This window comes from Zingiber officinale, chromosome 6A (genome assembly GCF_018446385.1).
Source record: "Zingiber officinale cultivar Zhangliang chromosome 6A, Zo_v1.1, whole genome shotgun sequence".
Lineage (NCBI taxonomy): Eukaryota > Viridiplantae > Streptophyta > Magnoliopsida > Zingiberales > Zingiberaceae > Zingiber > Zingiber officinale.
The window spans coordinates 71,790,774-71,811,763 of NC_055997.1; the positions used below are offsets into that span (position 1 = coordinate 71,790,774).

Consider the following 20,990-nt stretch of genomic DNA (forward strand, 5'->3'; position numbering starts at 1 on the left):
ATCCCGCAATCGTGGGGGCAAGTAGTAAAATTGAGAAGACTAAAAATCCAATCCCTTAATGGGACAATATTAAGAATAGCGAGAATTGTCACGATAAGAGCATCTACATTGCCATTAATTAATGCGTTCATGCGTTAATGGCAACATGTTATTTTTTTAAAATTTTTTTAATCTGTACTCATTAACGTATTCATTAACACGTTCAAAGAATTGAACGCATTAATGCTACAGTGGCAAAAAAGCATGCCACATTGGCATTAATGATTCAGATATGAATGACATTGTTGATGTTCTAATAGTCTAGTCATGTCACATGTCCCGGCCAAGGAGAGGAAATAGATCCCTGATATATTTATTTTGACTAGTATTCAGACGCATTATTTTGATTCTTATATTTGATATATTTATTTTTCTCGTTATGATTAATTGTTAATTTATATCATACTTTATCCATCGAGATATATTTTGAGCTCATTATAATTTTTTCCTAAATTTTGATATTATTTTATCATTTTATAAAGAATAAGTCATGGATTTGAGTCCTCCATTTAGACCTGGAGCGATATGAACCATTGATGGAGATTTGGAGCTATTTGGATCATTCGTCCACATTAAAAACATCTCGATCATTCATAGAAATCATGATCATCCAAGTACAAGAGAGCTCTTCATCCAGATCTGAATAATCTTGGTCATTGATCGAGATCAATCAACAGTGCAAGCCCTCAATTTGGTTGAGCTTGATTCATATTGAAGTTCACTTAATTGAAGATTGATTCAATTCATAGGAGTTCAATCAAGACGGGTTCAGCCCTCATCTCATCCGGTCAAGCCACCTCCTAATGGATCCAAGCAAGATCTAAGAAGGGACCCCAATCCGGATCCAAGATCCATAAGAGACGACACAATTACAATCCAAAGCTGGATCCAGAAGAGAGCCTAATTGCAGTCCAAAATCCACCAATTGCAAGTCATTTTCTTCTAATGGATCCAATCCGGATCCAAGAAGTGGAGCTCCATCAACCCGGATCCAGCTACAGGCTAGAATCGGTACAGATATCTTCCCAAAAAAAACTCTTCTCAATCAATACTCCCGGCGCAATTCCTCATCCATCTCTCCGCCTTCAATCGGCCGGCGGCTTCATCGATCTCTCTATCGCCGGCCGATTGATCCTTCCCTCATTCCTCATCACTCATCCTCATCGGAGCTCCCCAAAACCCGACGCCCTTCTTCCCAAAGCCAACGCCAACCTCCTCCATCCCTTTCCTCACCACCGGAGTTTCTTCCCCGCAATCGGAGCTATCTCAACTTCATCCATTCGGCCGGTCATCTTCCTCTTCGTATTCGAAGAGGAGATCTGGCCGCCACTCATCATCTTCGTCTCCCGATTGGGAGAGCAGAGCTCATATCACGCCACCTCCATTGGAAGTCTCCGATCCGAGGCTTCTCCACCTTCTCCGGCCACACTCGACCTCTCCTCTTCAGTTTCGAAGAGGAGAGTCCGTCTTCATTCCATCGGGCAGTCCTCAGCCCCTCTCCTCTTGGGTTTCGAAGAGGAGAATCTGCTACTCTTTCCGCAGTGAGTTATGGGATTCGGGAGCTCAATCCGCAGCTACTTTTCTCTCCGGATACAGAGAGGACAATCCATCTTCATCCGCCAGCGAGTTTCCATCGGAGAGCTTAGGGATTCCTATCTCTTCCGCGCCATACACCCTTCTGGATCCGGAGGAGGCAACATCACATCATCCATTCTGATCGAGGAAGAAGCTCCGTCCGCAAGCTTGGGTTCATTTGTTAGATGTGTTGGGAATGTGTTGGTGTCTTTTTTGTGTGTGTTGAGTTAATATGTTCCCAGGTTTAAGTTGTATGCATTTGGCTTACTTAGATTCATTTTTGCAAAAGTCATACACTGATCCGGACACCCCACACGGCTGCCCCGCAGCTATTGAGGAAAATCAAGAAATCGAGCAGGTCACATGACCCTGTGGGAGGATATTTCTATCGGTTTTGTCAGGAATTGATCCTTGTCGATTTTTACAAATTTAACACGTTGTGACCAACTAAGCTATGCAATGGAAGCTACTTAGATTCATGCCCGTTAGGTATTCGATGAAATATTTCTTTCACTAGTTAGGTTTTAGTTGATGCATTTAGGTTGTTTAATTTCTTATAATGCTTTTAATTTTTGTTATGCTTTATTTCATTTGAATGTTAGAGTTGGTTATTTATTTGGGTGCAATTACTTCCGTGGGACCATTTACAATTTTTTAATTTACTCTTTCCTAATGGTGTTAAATAGTTTGGGTACAATTAGGTTAGATTAGATTATGTTTCGCTGGATATTTAGTTTTGTTTGATACTTGCCTTTAACTTTCTTGCAATTATAGTTTATGTTAGATTCAATTAGATTTAACTTCTAAACCCCGAACCCTCATTTATAATACAAAAATTCAAAATCACAAATAACATAATCCTAAGAAGTATCATCACCCGTTACATTCCTTATGAGAGACAACATGAATTATCCCTATGGTACATTAGTGTAGAGAGGGTTCAGTAATTAATTTGTTTGATACTGTATCATGATAGTATAGTCTTATCAATCCCTCGATCATGGGGATAAGAAAACCAAGAAGGCCATAAATCTTATCCGCTACGATTGGGGAGAGGAGTTCGATGCCTTAATGGAAAGACCGGGGGTTGAGGTTGGAGAAGGCCTGATTGAGAAGCCCAGAGGATGATGGCCTTGATGCTCTAGTGCCGAGTTTGAGTCAGCTGAGTAGTCGACTAACCTGAGCTGAGTCGTTGCCTACTAAGTCTCAGAGTTGATTTCCTAAATCTGAATGCGACATCATTAGACTAGCATCGAGTGCTCGAGAGAGGTGATCAGATGGGAAGGTCGTGACCAAATGGGGACTTAGAGGGCCCTCGAGGGGAATTTAGAAGAGGGGGATGGCCCAACTGTGTTCACCCGAGTTGCATCACAGGTACCTCACCTAGTTGGACTGAAGTGTGAAGTTGAATAAAGTCCGATAAGTCCATGTTAAGTAGGACGTTGCTAGTGAAAGGGTAGAGCAACATTTTTGCTTGAGGATTGCATAGGGTGTAAAGCCTCCATCTTACTATAGAGTTGTGAGGAGACGGATCTCTAACCGGCCCGGAAGAGAAGCTTGATTCTACGACCGTGTGGATATTATTTTGAATTTGCCAAAATGCCAAAAGAATGTCTAGAATACTAGAAGTCTCATCTTACTTAGATCAGGGAGAGGAGCTCGATTCTGCGTCCAGACGATAATCAGGGTTGACTCTAGATTTTGAAGGTTCCAGTGCAAAAAAAAAAAAAAAAAAAAAAAATTATATGCATATAAAAAATAATAAAATCTATGCTATAAAAACAATTTGATTAATAGAACACAAACTAAATTTATATTTAGGGGTTTTAAGTTTTAGGGAGATAGAAATAGAAAAAGGCCCGGGTATCTTTTTTTTATTGGACACTTTTATTAAAAAAATCTATAATATCATAGAATTTATATTTATATTTTTTAATTTTTTTTTTTTGAAAACATTGTTTCGTTAGCATTTATTTTAAAGAATATAAATTTTTTTAAAAAAGTGGGTCCCACCTTTTTAATTTATGTTTTTCAATGATTTAAATCATTTACTTGAAAAAAATATTAAAACATTACGAAATAAAAAAGTGGGCCCACTAGAGGTGGGGTCCTATGTGCCGGCCCCATCTTGACCAACCTAGGGCCGACTTTAGTGATAATACTAAGAATGTCAAAATTTTCAAGGGCAGAACAAAAATATTCAAAGAAAATCCAGAATACCATAATGCTCATTTGGCTCAGACTGAGGAGAGGAGCTTAATTCCATAGTTAGGAATAATAATAAGAATGTCAAGAATACTAAAAGAAAGCGAAGAATGCCAGAATATCTCTTTAATTTGAGTTGAGGAGAGGAGCTTAATCTCCATAATAAGAATGTCTAAAATATCAAAAGTCCGGTCCTACCCTGATTAGGGAGAGGATCTCGATCCCATGGTTGGGTGATAATACTAAGAATGCCAAAAATTTCAATGGAAGACCAAGAATACTCGAAGAAAACTCAGAATACCATAATGTCCATTTGACTCGGACTAGGGAGATGAGCTCAATCCTATGGTCAAGAATAATAATAAGAATGACTTGAATACTAGAAGAAAACCAAGAATGCTAGAATATCCATTTAATTTAGGTCGGGGAGAGGAGCTCGATCCCCATAATAAGAATGTCTAGAATACCAAAAGTTCAATCCCACCCCAACTAGGGAGAGGAGCTCGATCTTGCGATCAAGGTAATACTAAGAATGCCAAAAATTCCAAGGGGAGACCAAGAATACTCGAAGAAAATCCAGAATACCATAATGTCCATTTTGGCTAGGACCAAGGAGAGGAGCTTAATCCTACGATTATCATTTAATTTGGATTAAGGAGAGGAGCTTGATTCCCATAATAAAAATGTTTAGAATATCATAAGTCCAATCCCACCTCGACTAGGGAAATGAATGATCCCATGATTATGACGATTGTACTGGAATAGAGCAAGTCTTGCCCAATCGGGGAGAGGAGTTGCCCCACGGTTGTGAGGATTATGCCGAGTTATAGGAGAATATAGCACCAGGGGTTGTTATATCCTAGTATAGCCCAAGGAATATCATAGGATAATATAGCCCAAGGGGCTGTTAGAATAATAAAGCTAAAGGATTGTTATTAGAATAATATAGTAAGGGGGTTGTCATAGGATAATATAGCCTTGAGGCTATTATAATATAATATAGCCTAAGGGGCTCTTAAAATGTAGCACACATTGATTTTACCTTTACTAGAGAGGGTACTCGATCCCATAAACCATGAGGATAGGGGCTAAAGTGAGAGGCCAAGTGGTCAGTGAATTATTGAGCCGAGGAACTGAGTTAGATTGTATGACCTAGGCTAAGATTGTGCCCCTCGAGGATAGATTTAAGGTTGTGAGGCTACAAAGTAGTAGAACATAGCTGGTGATGTACATAGATTATATATGTTGTTTTGTACTATTTGACGCACATCTACTTATATTTCATGTTTATGATCTATGTGTCTTGCATCATTTTTCTACCATATTTCAGCATAATTATTATTTTACGTCCAGAGATCAGTTCTATGTCTGTTTTCATTTTTCAGAAGCAGTTGGGAGCGATAAAGGACTCAGAGTAAGCAAAAGGAGACAACATGAAAAAAAACTCTGACCTAGCCATGCCTTCCTTGTGGTGAGGGAAGCGAAGGAGTGGAGTGACCAAGTCAAGGAGAGCAAGAATCAATAATTTCAGAAGCAAATTAGACCTGGCCATGCCTTGAGGCATGACCAGGAGAAGCTCCAGGAGTTGGTCGTGCCAAATGGCACGACCAAGGAACAAGAAAGGATACAGGCCATGCCAAATGGCATGGCCAGGAAGCAGAGCCAGCACAATTGAAGACATGGCTGTGCCTCAGAGCACGACCAAGAGCCTGCCCGTGCCGATCTCCAAAGGAGAAATGGACTAGGCCGTGCCTTGAGGCATGACCATACTTCCAAAAGTCAGAAAATTGTAGGGTTAAAGAACTGGTCGAGCCAAACGACATGACCCAGGTAGAGAAAATAGAGCGATCTTTGTTTTGGCCGTGCTATTTAGCACGCCCAGACACCAAAGACAGCACTGGCCGTGCCATATGGCATGACCTGGTGCTCAGAACCAGAACCAATTTGGCTCTAGCCATGCTAAATAGCACGACCAGATGCACAGGGTGTCACGCCCCAGAGGAGTCCCTGTCCGAGAAAATTTCGGTAGCATCTCCCCTGTACGGTGGACAATCTGAAACTTTTCTACATCCTCATATACCTCAGCCACAGGCGGCTGAAATAATAAAAACAATCAAATACAACCACACATACATCCACGCAGTTTATATATAAGTAAACAAATCAGTAATACCATGACTCGAAAACAACCCTACTCCACTACACTCGTAAAGCTCAAATCCGACAATAAAACCAACTTACCTCTTCTGTCATCTAAGCAGACATGTAGTAGAACAAATCTAAACCATACGAAAATCCATCGATCATAAGAGTCCATACAATATCCAAATCCTCAAATAGAATAAGTCTAACACAGTCTAAATAACAAACCAAAAGAATAAAACAGCTTGTGGTCTGCAGGGGACTAGCAACTGGAACTCTCTCCTGACAGCATCAACCTGAAAAAAAAAATAACAACAATGGAGGCGGGGTGAGTCCAAAACTCAGCAGGTACAACTGATATACAAAGTAAGGAAATAACACCTAGCACTAATCATGCGTATACGATGTAATAAAGGTAAATGCAAACTAAAGTAAGCAGGAGAATCTTGTACTAACCGGGACACAGGTATAAGGACAAAGCAGTCAGGTGATATGGAAATCTGTATCAAACATAGGTATCCAACAATATGCAGCATATAAATGCAACAACCACAAACACAGCAATAAATGCATCGTGCGTATGATGCCAATGACATGTCCTGGTCACCCCTGACGCCAGTCGATCATCTCACACAATAGAGAGGCCGAGTGGATAGGGCTGTGACAACCGTACACTCTGTCGTCACTACTCCTGATGAGTGACCGAGTGGACGGGATGCTGTCGGAGTACACCTATCCTCCTACCCCAAATCATAAATGGGGGAGCGCAATGCTCTCATCTCCCGGTACACGATGACGGGGAGGAATCCCTGCCGGATAACACGTTGTGTCATACTACCCATGAGCGGACCAACGGTGCCTAACAGAGTCCCTGCTGCAACACACTCTGCCTGAATCAACCACTAACCCACGAGTGGTGGTGTGTGCAGATCCATGTAACTGGCGATGTGCAACCAATAATGGAGCGAACTATCGCACAGCATGCAATCATGCAAATGGTGCATGACACTAACCACAACATATCCTGACCTAATCCATATATATATAAGTGCATCATAGGTCAACGAATCAAATCAAATCAAAGGTACACAAGGTATAAAACCTAGGTCCTGAACATGGTGAAGCATGGTATATCACTACCCCTCTAAGCATGTATAAACAAGTAATGTATACATAAGATGCAAACCAATCAATCAATCAAGCATGTATCAAGTTTTGGATAGTGATTAACCGAAACAAATAAGAAACATAATTAATGCAACTTGTTATATTCACTACTATGTATATCAAATGACATAAGTCAAAAGTACCCGCCTCCGATAAAATGATCCAAATCTGACTCCGAGATACTCGTCTCGCGTCAAAGTCCTGTGTCAAACAAATAAATCTTTTTATTTAACTACACACCTAAAAATAGCTAAATAAAAATCTCCTACACTAGATTAGGAAAAAAAACCCTAATCAACAACCACATAAATCTCACCCAGAATCCAACTCATACCAAATACAAAACATAACCTAAATTAACATTCCTTGCTAACCTATCAACCAATCATCTACAAGATGATTAAATTCTTTACCTCTTATCTCAATTCACAACTGTAGTTGCTGCTGGATCTAATGTAAACAATTACTGGATTAAATTGTTGAACCAAGAAAACCCCACAGCAAGTCCTGTTAGAAAATTCTTCCTCACTGTCGGTTCAAGATGAGATCACAAACCAAAAATACCTAATTTTTCTTACCTATCTCGTAGCTGTGCTTGTTGATCCACACCAGGACTGTTGCTGCCAACACAAAATGATTGCTGCTGGAAATCCCAAGTTTTTATGCTAGAAAACAAGCGCAAATTTCTTGATCACAACTACTCTATTCTGATCAAGAACAAAAATCCAAAAACCAAGAATCAAACTTACCTTAACCGTGACCTAATTCTACCACAACGAAGGATTGCTCAAGAACAGAGAAGAGGCGAAGCAGTGAGGGGTGGCTCTACTCTGTGCAACGCCGGCTACTAGCTAGGGCACGACGGCGATCCAGTGGCGACGACGGCTTCAAAAAATAGGGCTCAGTGTCGCGAAAATCAGAAGGAGGGCCGACAGTCGGCGTCGGCTCACAAGGTCGAGCGGCACGTCTTGATCCCAGCGGCGGAGAAGGCTCGGTTGGCGACGCTAGGGCAAAGGCGACAACGATGCTGGGTCAGATCTGGTGGCCGGTACAGAGGAGGTGGCCGGCGACGCTGCCAAGAGGAGAAAGAACTCGGCACTGTGAGGCGAAGTGGAGAAGAATAAGGAGTGGAAGGGAGGAAACAACCGGCGCCGAGCGGTTAGGGCACAGCCGTCAGGTCCGAGGGGAAGGCGTCGGGGATGGCTCGGGCTCGCGGGAGGGAAAAAGAAAACGGGAAAGAAAAATAAGGAAAAAGAAAAAGAATTAAATATATAAACTTTTCCTCACTTAAATGGGGTAGCCTAAACAGGCTTTTCCGGACCCCGTTTTTATCCCCGTTAACTCGTCCGTACGAGTTCCGAAAAATTCCCGAAAAATTTCCAAAAATTTCGAAAAATTCCCTTATTAATATTCGCCTATTTTCCGGTATTTTACATTCTCCCCCACTAATAAAAATTTGGTCCCAAATTTCGTTATCTACCATCAGCAAGTACTAACAACAGATATAGAGTATAAATGCTGAACGGTAAATAAATCTCATACCTCAAGTGAAAAGATGGGGATATCGAGCTTGGATAGTATCCTCAAGCTCCTAAGTAGCCTCCTCGTCCGAATGATGCTACCATCCGACTTTAACCAGCCAGATAGTCTTGTTCCGCAACTGACGCTCTTTCCGGTCGAGAATCCATACCGGAACCTCCTCATATATAATGTCAGGCTGAACGGAAACTAAAATATCTGTCAGCACATGTATCGGGTCAAGTATATACCTCCTCAGCATAAACACATGGAATACGTCATGCACGCCTGACAGGGACGGTGGTAGTGCCAGATAGTAAGCTACCGCTCCAATCCTCTCCAAAAGGTAAAACCAAAATCGGAGCCGACACTAGTCTCCGCTTCAGCTCCTAGAAGCTAGTCTTGTCATCCTCAGTCCAAGTGAACTTCACGCCTTTCCTGGTCAGGCGTGTAAGTAGCATAACAATCCGTGAGAAACCCTCAACATATCTCCGGAAATATCGAGCCAAACAAAGGAAGTTGCGAGCCTCTTCTATAGACTCCGTCTACTCCCAACGATAACAATCTCGATCTCCTGTGGAACCACGGTATACTCCTACTGGTGACCGTGTGTCTCAAACATCTCACAGAAGACAACCCAAAACGCACTACTGAACTTCGCATATAGATGTTCCCATTGAAACATCTATAGACTATGCAAAGATGAGGTACGTAACTCACCGCGGATCCGAAATAGATCACAACATCGTCAACAAAGACAATAGAAACCGATCCAAACATCCTGGGAATATCAAAATCATCAAGTCTCTGAAAACATCTAAGCCTTCACAAACCCTAATGGTAAAATCATGCCACATAATGTCCATATCACAGACATTTCTAACCATAAGATCCCTGACAACAAGTCTGAAATATAATCACCAATAATACAAATCACCAAAGAATAGATCCACCAGTGTGAGAGCAACGCTCCATCACAAGAAATACCACATATGTGGGAACAACACTCTACTACAAACAATCCGAAATATGTAAGAGCAACGCTCTATCACAAACCAACAATAATATGTGGGAGCTCCGCTCCACCACAAACGATCCATAAGTGTCCAAGGCACCTAACTATCCAACTAGAGGCTGCACGAGATCACTCAACCACATATCACTATGGGCAGCCAAAGGTATAACAATCCAGCACTCACATCAAACTCATCGTCAAATCTATCCACATCGTAGTGAGTCACCCACTGATAAGAATATGGGTTGACAGGGTAATCCAACAAATGACATAATGCAGACACTCCACATCCTGCATTCAACATAAGTAGAATCATCATGCTGCTACCAACAATACACCTGGCATACTTGCTCACACAACATATGTATGATCGACATAATCCTCTAATTTGTACACACTACACATACTCACAACCTAGGTATAATTCATCGTGATACCTCCAACAATGCATATCGAACCAGTGTGCATATATCAACATAGGTATAATCAACAATACACCTCAACAACACTCACATGACATATATACACCTATGCCAAGAGTATAATCAACGTAATATTTCAAACAAATCATAATCGACACGAGTATACACTCAGAACAATCATATAATAAACAAGATACCTCAAATATTACACCGAACACATCTCCACATATCACAACTCAGTTTAAATCGACAAAATACCTCCAATAAACAATCAGACATGTATGTCTAACCACTCGGGTATAATCTACTAGAAACCCACAATAATCATATGTATAAATGTGTACGACCCAAAAGATAAAGTCAGAATTCAAGAACATCAAGACACTCTCATTTTTATCCTCAAAAATATCAGCCCACATAATATCAGATGAATAAATCTCTACTCCCCATGAGAGCAAGTTAGCATTCCAAATATCAAATCATTATTTATCCAGCTAGACACCTAACTTCAACTACCTTTCTGCACCTTCACTGAATTCATGCATACTCCTTGGACAGTTCAACAAGCTTGGCTCTAAGGCTGAACTCAGATTGATCCACCTCGGCTACAAACTTTCTAGTAGATTAGGCTAATTTTTCATCCTGAGACCTTTCTTCTACCTCTTCAATTTGATGTACTGATCTGGTTCGTATCTAAAGATGTAACAACTTTTCAACTCTACTAGATCAAATCTACTGCTCCAATTCCATTCATGGTTAAGAACTTCAAAACCAGATGATAAATTGAAAACAAGTTTTTAATTTACTCAATGTTAGTCTTCCTAGAATCACATTTTTAAGTAGAGGGTAAGTCTACTATCCAAACTTTCCATGAAGAACCTGAATATTTGGTTCCTCCCCACAGTTACATCAAGAATAGTTATCCCAAAGGTCCTTATTCTATTTCTCGTCAAGTTTCTTAAAATCATACTCTCAGTCTCCATGTCCCTCTGTGTGTAATCCTTCATTAAGAATGTGTTGAGATACAACACTTAAACAAAACTATCGGTATACATTAAAACTCTTCTCCAGTAGGAAATTCATAGTCTAAATTCAAACTACAGGACATCCTGATGATTATCTACAACATCATTTAACAAAAATACTACATCAAAATCATACTCAAGCTCACATATTTTGCAAAAATGAAGATATATTTTGGACATAAGGCCTAAGCTCATTACTGCTCTCTCCTCAAAATGCAGGTCCAACAATAATTCAAGTAAATATGCTTCTGCACTAGTTCTCAAGTTTCCTCTATTTCCATTTATAATCCTTGTTCCTTGTACCTAGCAACTTATCTAAGTGTCCTTAACTTACTAATACTTCAATCTGAATCTTTCAATGAATGCAATCATATGCATCATGTTTGTGATCCAGATGACATTGACAATACTACTTCAACCTATTTTCTTATGTAATGCAGATCGAATAAGTTGAGGTTCAGACAACACAAATTATGATTCTTGATTTCCTTGAATACTTATATAGTGGGGAATTTAAAGGTATCTCCTTGAACATCATCACTGATTGAAATTTGTTAAATTCTCTCAAGACTCACTTCCTACTGTCAAAGACTCCTTAGCCCCTCGACCATAAGAGGTTCAACTATACACCCTTATCTTACATGACATCATCTGAAGTAGCATACTTGCTTGTTACCTGCATTTTAGTGTAATCCTTCAAAGGTTTCTTTTATAGGTATGAGAGTTAGGATGGCCCCAAGACAAATTTAAAGGAGATCATTTGGACAGTTCAATTTTTAATTGTCCAATTGCCTAGCCAACTAGATGAATCTCTTCAAATTTTTTCAAAGGGCGGCTCATTGCTACCTTAATTCGATATCATTACCAACACTTCAGACTATTCTACTATTATCAACAAAATAGACTTCAAAACTCCATATAATACTCCAGTTAACCTGACAATCTTCCCCAATGGCAATCCAGCAAAGAACAATGTGCCTCTCCTTGCATTGTTGTTAGGAAAACTTGGCACATTAGCCATCTGATATCCCATGCAAAGACATTCAAAAATTAAAATCATGAACACATTTTGATGGGTCAATACTCCCGCCATATGTAATATGTACCCATGTACAAGACCTGGAAGTCCTTCAGGATACTTTAGGAGTGAATTCATCACTTCTGAAAATTTCATTTCTACCACCACTGAATCAGGCGGGATCTCTAAACTTGTGGTTGAACAATTCTCTCAAACTTTCTCTTGTATCTACGCCTAGCCCCTTTCTACACGCAGTGCTAAATCTGTTATTGTCAACTGTCAAATGCCAAAGCTATGACAGATAAAGAAATTTGCTAGCTTTTGAGTCCAGCTTGGACCTTCCCGATTCACGTCAATTACCTTTTGATGAACTGTAAACACAATAAATTTTCATAATCTAACCTTAAATGTACATTTCAAGAGATTCAACCTCATTCCTGACTTGTGAAAACTCCTCTTACATCCTCCATATCACCTCCTCTGCTTTTACTTTTTACCATGTCAGTTATGTATACTATTGTATTTCACCCAACCCCAAATCTCCAAACAATACATTGACTAGTAATTGGTAAGTACATCTGTATTTTTCAAACCAAAACACATGACTTTGTAACAATTAAGTACTTTTATTTTTAAAATCCAGAAGGAAGTGTTAGGCTCATCCTCTGCAGTCATGAATGCAAACTTGGTTATCCAGAAAAGACATCCAAAAAAACTTAACACTTCGTAACCAGTCATGTTGTCCATCATCCGGTCAATCTGGGAGTAGAAGAAAAAAATCTCTAAGAGATGCCTTATTCAAGTCTATGAAGTTCATATATATTCACCATTTTCTTATAGGTTTCTTCACTGTAACTACATTGGTCAATCATACCAAAAATTTTATTTCCCAGATGAAATTCACACAAAGCAACCTCCTGGTCATTCACGGGCTCCCTTATTTCTTTGGCAAGAGCCTTCTATTGCATAAGTTGCATATTAGTCCAAAGGTGCAATTGGTGCTCAACATTTTCAATTGGGATCTCAAGCATGTCTTCCACAGACAAAGAGAGAGAGAAAAAAAAAGTCCTTATATTCTCTACATAATTACGAAAACATCTCAATTCATCTTTACCCAGCTAAAAATAACAGAGGCTGGTACGTGCCTCCATCTCCTACTAGTAGTATCAGAAGCTAAAACTACTGATGGCATGATAGGAAAAATCACCAGAAACCTATAATCCTTGATCTCCATTAAGGTCGACCAAGATCAGTGGCTAACCCATCACATGTAATATGGGCTACAACAACCAGACATGTACTAAAGATAAAGTGCTAATACATGTCATAACTATCATAAAATAAACATCATACCTATATGTCGTCCGGAGATGTTCCGTCGCTGTCCAGTCCCCAAATTAACCTCAAAATTTCAAATGAGAAAATCACTGGAAATCCATATAAATCCGAAACAGAAGTCCGAAACATAACATAACAAAAATCCGTACAAACCGAAGTAGATATCCAAATATCCAGAATACCTTAAAGCAGGTATCATAACCCGCTCTGATACCAATAAATTGGTATCAGATAAATCTCAAAAATTCAACACACGAAAATCAAACAAGTATCGCCAAACTTTGGCGCTCTGATACCATTTAAATTGGTATCAGGTTATCCCAAATATCCCAAAATACGAAATCAAAGATCATAAAAATTAAGCTCTGATACCACTAAATTGTCACGCACCAGAGGAGTCCCTGTCCGAGAAAATTTCGGCAGCATCTCCCCTGTACGGTGGACAATCTGAAACTTTTCTACATCCTCATATACCTCAGCCACAGGCGGCTGAAATAATAAAAACAATCAAATACAACCACATATACATCCACGCAGTTTATATATAAGTAAACAAATCAGTAATATCATGACTCGAAAACAACCCTACTCCATTACACTCGTAAAGCTCAAATCCGACAATAAAACCAACTTACCTCTTCTGTCATCTAAGCAGACATGTAGTAGAACAAATCTAAACCATACGAAAATTCATCGATCATAAGAGTCCATACAATATCCAAATCCTCAAATAGAATAAGTCTAACACAGTCTAAATAACAAACCAAAAGAATAAAACAGCTTGTGGTCTGCAGGGGACTAGCAACTGGAACTCTCTCCTGACAGCATCAACCTGAAAAAAAAAATAACAACAATGGAGGCGGGGTGAGTCCAAAACTCAGCAGGTACAACTGATATACAAAGTAAGGAAATAACACCTAGCACTAATCATGCGTACAGTCTCCTGATGTAATAAAGGTAAATACAAACTAAAGTAAACAGGAGAATACTGTACTAACCAGGACCTGGGTATAAGGACAAAATAGTCCGAGTGATATGGAAATCCTGTATGCATGTCAAACATAGGTATCCAAACAATATGCAGCATATAAATGCAACAACCACAAACACAAGCAATAAATGCATCATGCATATGATGCCAATGATGCGTCCTGGTCACCCCTGACGTCAGTCGATCATCTCACACAATAGAGAGGCCGGAGGTGGGTTTGTGACAACCGTACACTGTCGTCACTACTCCCGATGAGTGACCGAGTGGATGTCGGAGTACACCTATTCTCTTACCCCAAATCATAAATGGGGGAGCGCAATGCTCTCATCTCCCGGTACACGATGACGGGGAGGAATCCCTGCCGGATAACACGTTGTGTCACACTACCCATGAGCGGACCAACGGTGCCTAACAGAGTCCCTGCTGCAACACACTCTGCCTGAATCAACCACTAACCCACGAGTGGTGTGTGCAGATCCATGTAACTGGCGATGTGCTCACAATAATGGAGCGAACTATCGCACAGCATGCAATCATACAAATGGTGCATGACACTAACCACAACATATCCTGACCTAATCCATATATATATAAGTGCATCATAGGTCAACGAATCAAATCAAATCAAAGGTACACAAGGTATAAAACCTAGGTCCTGAACATGGTGAAGCATGGTATATCACTACCCCTCTAAGCATGTATAAACAAGTAATGTATACATAAGATGCAAACCAATCAATCAATCAAGCATGTATCAAGTTTTGGATAGTGATTAACCGAAACAAATAAGAAACATAATTAATGCAACTTGTTATATTCACTACTATGTATATCAAATGACATAAGTCAAAAGTACCCGCCTCCGATAAAATGATCCAAATCTGACTCCGAGATACTCGTCTCGCGTCAAAGTCCTGTGTCAAACAAATAAATCTTTTTATTTAACTACACACCTAAAAATAGCTAAATAAAAATCTCCTACACTAGATTAGGAAAAAAACACTAATCAACAACCACATAAATCTCACCCAGAATCCAACTCATACCAAATACAAAACATAACCTAAATTAACATTCCTTGCTAACCTATCAACCAATCATCTACAAGATGATTAAATTCTTTACCTCTTATCTCAATTCACAACTGTAGTTGCTGCTGGATCTAATGTAAACAACTACTGGATTAAATTGTTGAACCAAGAAAACCCCACAGCAAGTCCTGTTAGAAAATTCTTCCTCACTGTCGGTTCAAGATGAGATCACAAACCAAAAATACCTAATTTTTCTTACCTATCTCGTAGCTGTGCTTGTTGATCCACACCAGGACTGTTGCTGCCAGCACAAAATGATTGCTGCTGGAAATCCCAAGTTTTTCTGCTAGAAAACAAGCGCAAATTTCTTGATCACAACTACTCTATTCTGATCAAGAACAAAAATCCAAAAACCAAGAATCAAACTTACCTTAACCGTGACCTAATTCTACCACAATGAAGGATTGCTCAAGAACAGAGAAGAGGCGGAGCAGTGAGGGGTGGCTCTACTCTGTGCAACGCCGGCTACTTGCTAGGGCACGGCGGCGATCCAGTGGCGACGACGGCTTCAAAAACTAGGGCTCAGTGTCGCGGAAATCAGAAGGAGGGCCGACAGTCGGCGTCGGCTCACAAGGTCGAGCGGCGCGTCTTGATCCCAGCGGCGGAGAAGGCTCGATTGGCGACGCTAGGGCAAAGGCGACAACGACGCTGGGTCAGATCTGGTGGGCGGTACAGAGGAGGTGGCCGGCGACGCTGCCAAGAGGAGAAAGAACTCGGCACTGGGAGGCGAAGTGGAGAAGAAGAAGGAGTGGAAGGGAGGAAACAACCGGCGCCGAGCGGTTAGGGCACAGCCGTCGGGTCCGAGGGGAAGGCGTCGGGGATGGCTCGGGCTCGCGGGAGGGAAAAAGAAAACGGGAAAGAAAAATAAGGAAAAAGAAAAAGAATTAAATATATAAACTTTTCCTCACTTAAATGGGGTAGCCTAAACAGGTTTTTCTGGACCCCGTTTTTATCCCCATCAACTCGTCCGTACGAGCTCCGAAAAATTCCCGAAAAATTTCCAAAAATTCCGAAAAATTCCCTTATTAATATTCGCCTATTTTCCGGTATTTTACATAGGGAGCGGCTTGGTCGTGCCTCCAGGCACGACCACCCCGTGCCTCACCTCTATATAAGGAGCACTTCTCTTTCAAAGGGGAGGAGGATCCAAGGCGAGAAGGGGTGATAGAGGTCAAATCCTTGCACTCGGAGGCATTATCTGGGCAATCTGAAGTCGTCCTACTACTCTATTCTCATCGACACTCCAAGATCTTCATCCAAGGACTTCACTTGACATCAAGGAAAAGTTTTTCTTCCCCTTCTTTAGGGTTCTTGAAATTCTTATGAATTTGAGTCATTGGATTGTAGATTTTCTAATTATGGAGTAGATTTTTATTGTTCTAGGATGTAGGAAGTAATTGTAATGTGTGAATGCTGTAAACTCTATTGAATTACTAATTTCCTTGTTTGATAAAGCTTGTATGACACTTGTTCTATTTGATGAAATGCTAGCAATTAGGCTTTTCTTATGAACATAAATTTATCTATCTAGATTGTATTTCTGTATGCGTAGATCTAATTTCTGAGCTAGATACATTGTTGTGTGTCTATGTCTGAATGTGAACATGAATTTTCATTAAATTGATGCATAAGTTGTTGCCTCTTTTGAGTATACGTTCCGATATTTGGTAGTAATTTAGACTGTTCTACAAACATACAAGTGGAAAACTAGGAAAGAGCAAATTCATAGCACATCATTCATCATTACAATGAAACCCATGGCCTAGAACATCTTCTGAACTAAGGACTTTCTCAGTTATATTCTTTTTCTATTATTTTTCACGTCTTAGTTGAAAAATCCAAAATAAATGATTATCAATTGCTGTTTAGCTTAATTCGAAGTGTAAAACCAATTAGCATTTAATCCCCAATTCTCGTGGGATCGACTCATAAATTTCATTACTTGAAGACGATCGTGCACTTGCGGTTACACATATCAAGTTTTAGGCGTTGTTGCCAAAGACTGAGTATTTTAAATCTAGTTAGTTTACATTAGAGTCTAGACAATAATTCTTTAATTCTTTATTCTTTATCTTTCATTATTTTGTTATTCATACTTTTTATTTTTTCATTTTTTTCTTGCAATTTAAATTGAAGTTCAGTTTTTGTTTCCTTTCCTTTATTTCTGTATTTTCTTTCTTGCTCTCAATTTTGTATATTTTTTTTTAGATATCCATGAACACTAACATGTCAAACAGACTTTTAAGAGAATTTTCTATACCAATTTCTTTAAGATTTTAGTCTCCCATTGTGAAACCTTATATCAAAATAAAACGTTTCCAACTAGACCCAAAATTAATCATCATGATATAAGGTCACAAATTTGGAGGAGAAATATCAGAAAACCCATACTTGCACATTGAAGAATTTCTTGAATATTGTAATATGGTGAACTGTGAGGATGTCTTAGCGGATGTCATTCGGTTGATGACATTTCCTTTCAGTATCAAGGATAGGGCAAAGACTTGGTTTTATTTTCTTCGTTCTCAAAGTATCACAAATTGGGAACAATTGAAGCAACAATTTCTAAATCAATTTTTTCCTCCAAGCAAAACAATGTATATGAGGAATTGCATTACAAGTTTTGCTCAAGCAGATGGGGAATCACTATTTGAAGCATGAGAGAGATTCAAAAGTTTATTAAGACAGTCTCCTCATCATTGTTTAGAAAGGTGGTTGCAATTGCATATATTCTACATGGGAATTTCTTTCTCAGATAAATCTTTATTAGATTTATCAGTTGGAGGTTCTTTTATGAATAAAAGTGTGGAAGAAGCATATATATTAATTGATCAAGTGACATTGAACTTCCAAGAATGATCAGATAAAAGTTGAATGGATTCTCCCCCGATAATTCTAGAAGCGCAAGCCATGAAAGTAAAAGAGTTTGTCAAACAAAATGCAATTCAACCATCCAAGGATTTTAAAAATCACAAGTCACAGAATGAGGGGTTCAAATAGTTGGATGTAAAGATTGATAGTATAGTTTTAAAATAGTTCAAACATGACCCCCCTCCTACCCAGACAAAGTCCAGTGAATAGTGTAATGATATTAAGTTGAGAAGTGACAAGTATCATGAAGAACTTCTGAAAAAGGACTTATACAAAATTGAGGAGAAAAACAACAGAGGACTACAAAAACTCAGTTCCATTACTCCAGAAAGTGCCCAAAGGCTACGAGTACCTTTCCCTCAACGATTGGTCATACCATCACTAGACAAACATGTTGAACCTCTGCCACAAGCTCAAACAGAATTTGGGAAAAAGAATGATCAATCCTTCCCAAGACCTCTACTAAGGATTCCTTTTCCACAAAAGCTAGCAGGGGCCAATGAAAACAAAGACTTTGGTAAATTCTATGATACTAATAGGGTTGAGTGTAGATTTCTTGATGTGTATAAAGATGAAGACTCTTCAGATAAGGATTGTAATGATAATGCAGTAGTCAGTAAGTTTTCAGATCTTTCTCCTAGGTTTACAATGCATTATAATGGAATTAAATTTTCAGATGATGAATGTGATGAGGTAGATTACCTTAAGATTGCAGGTGAAGTTATTGATCCTCCTATAGTTGATTCTCCTGTTGAAGATAATGATGTTGGAATGTTCTTCACAGTATGTGATGATGTTAATGATTTGAAAGGAAGTGTAGGGAGTTATGTTGTGGAAACATCTCGAGAATTATCTCCTTTGTCCACACAACCCATTGAGAATTTAGTGACAAAATATAAAATTAAAATTTTGTCACTAATTAATGATTGAAAATTTAATTAATCATTAATTGACAATTGAAATAATATTTTGTTATTAATTTAACAATGGAATTATTATTCCATTGTTATTTCAATGGTTGCTTTCCCCGTTATGTGCTGGGAAGTGAAAACAAAGTGGCATCTTAGCTTTTAGTACTTCAACCAGAAGTGCACATTTTATTTGTTTTGTTTTGATTTTTTATAATTTAGATGTCCATCTTTTATAATCCATTTAATTTTAAGCTGGATGACCGGCCCCACAGACAGCTCACCATATCACCAGGTAAATCTGGAAACACACGCGGCTCCTCAACCAGAGGTGCATCAGTTCTCTTGATCAATATCGATGAATCATATAAAGCATCAAGGTCAGAAATTCCTTCCATGCCCATTAATGTTACACATTTCTTCCTTTCATGCCTCGACAACCTTTCCTGCAAGAGATTCAGAAGACTGTAAGTAAAAGTTTGATTCCTGGCAGTTGCTGACTTTGGCATGAACAAATGAACATCTCCAATAGACCATTTAGAGATCAAATTAAAGAATCATTGGAAATGTACAATTAATTGGCTTATCAAGATAATGGTGGAAACGTTAAAGAATTTGAGTCATTGAATAGCTTTTGCCATTATAAGCACGTTTAAGGCATAACAAGGGCGCTTACTTTTGACTATTTATGAAGTTACAGTTTTGATAATATGCTTTTTTTTTTTTGTACAATTAAAGTAGTTTTTATTTACGATATATAAATACAAGATGGATATTGATGTGAAACACTATATTACTGATAAATGCTCAGATAAATAGAAGTATGTTTTTGGCATCCTCAGGACACTTTTGCAATGGTTTACTCAAACAATTCAACTAAGGAAACCAATTTTCTACTAAAGTCTGTCAAAATCGTTAGTAGCGTATTGTAGCTTTCTTAGAAGCTTTCTTGTAGTAAATTTCTCACAAATCCAAAAGTTTTATTAAATAGAATCCTAATAGGAAAATGTCTTATTTGAGAATCGATCCATAAGTACTTAGGAGATTGCATGAGTATCCTACCATTAAATCATAATCTGGAGGTATGTTTTTTTAGTTGACACTAGATGTCTAACTAACGCTAAATAGCTTGAAAGTATATTTTTTTTACTTGGTTGATAATTAATTATTTTTACTCATCAAGTAGTAGCTACTCGTCAAAAGGAGGTTGATGACTATTATGCAGGACAAGCTACTTTCTATTCAGCAGATATTTTATGGAGCATAATGTTCTGAATTATTATTATTGTTTTTCATCAAATTGGCATGTGATCATTTTCTTCTTAAGACAAACTAGCTAGCGTGTGATAAGATAGGTAGATGCCCCTCTTCTTGCCTCAAAAAATTAAGGAAGTAATTTCCCACTGACTGACAAAAAAAAGAAAGTTTATGGCAAGCATAGGAAGAATTGATCGATTATAGTGAAGATATTTTCCCCCATTTGGCCATTTCTTTATAGTCAATGTTGTAAGAATGGTTTTTTATTGATTAAATCATTAATCTTACTAATAAAAGTGATTAGTTTTAGGATCTTATAGTATTATAATTTAAAAGATATGAAGAATGATATGCATAATATAATTAATATTATAAATACATATATATTTTATTATTCAAACATCTACA

General features: G+C 38.7%; 2 long non-coding RNA genes and 1 other non-coding gene across 3 annotated transcripts; all 3 read right to left on the bottom strand.

The window, feature by feature from the left end:
• Window positions 1–7,289: 7,289 nt before the first annotated feature.
• Window positions 7,290–8,443, bottom strand: LOC121994061. The gene is made up of 3 exons (XR_006115566.1): window positions 7,707–8,443; window positions 7,542–7,635; window positions 7,290–7,329 (listed from the first exon to the last, which is right to left on the bottom strand). It is a non-coding gene; the product is annotated as an uncharacterized LOC121994061 (long non-coding RNA).
• A 6,869-nt stretch (window positions 8,444–15,312) lies between these two features.
• On the bottom strand, window positions 15,313–16,403 carry LOC121994062. Its single transcript, XR_006115567.1, has 4 exons — window positions 15,917–16,403; window positions 15,746–15,829; window positions 15,581–15,674; window positions 15,313–15,369 (listed from the first exon to the last, which is right to left on the bottom strand). It is a non-coding gene; the product is annotated as an uncharacterized LOC121994062 (long non-coding RNA).
• A 1,742-nt stretch (window positions 16,404–18,145) lies between these two features.
• Window positions 18,146–18,251, bottom strand: LOC121998853. The gene has a single exon (XR_006116644.1). It is a non-coding gene; the product is annotated as a small nucleolar RNA R71 (small nucleolar RNA).
• Window positions 18,252–20,990: the final 2,739 nt, after the last annotated feature.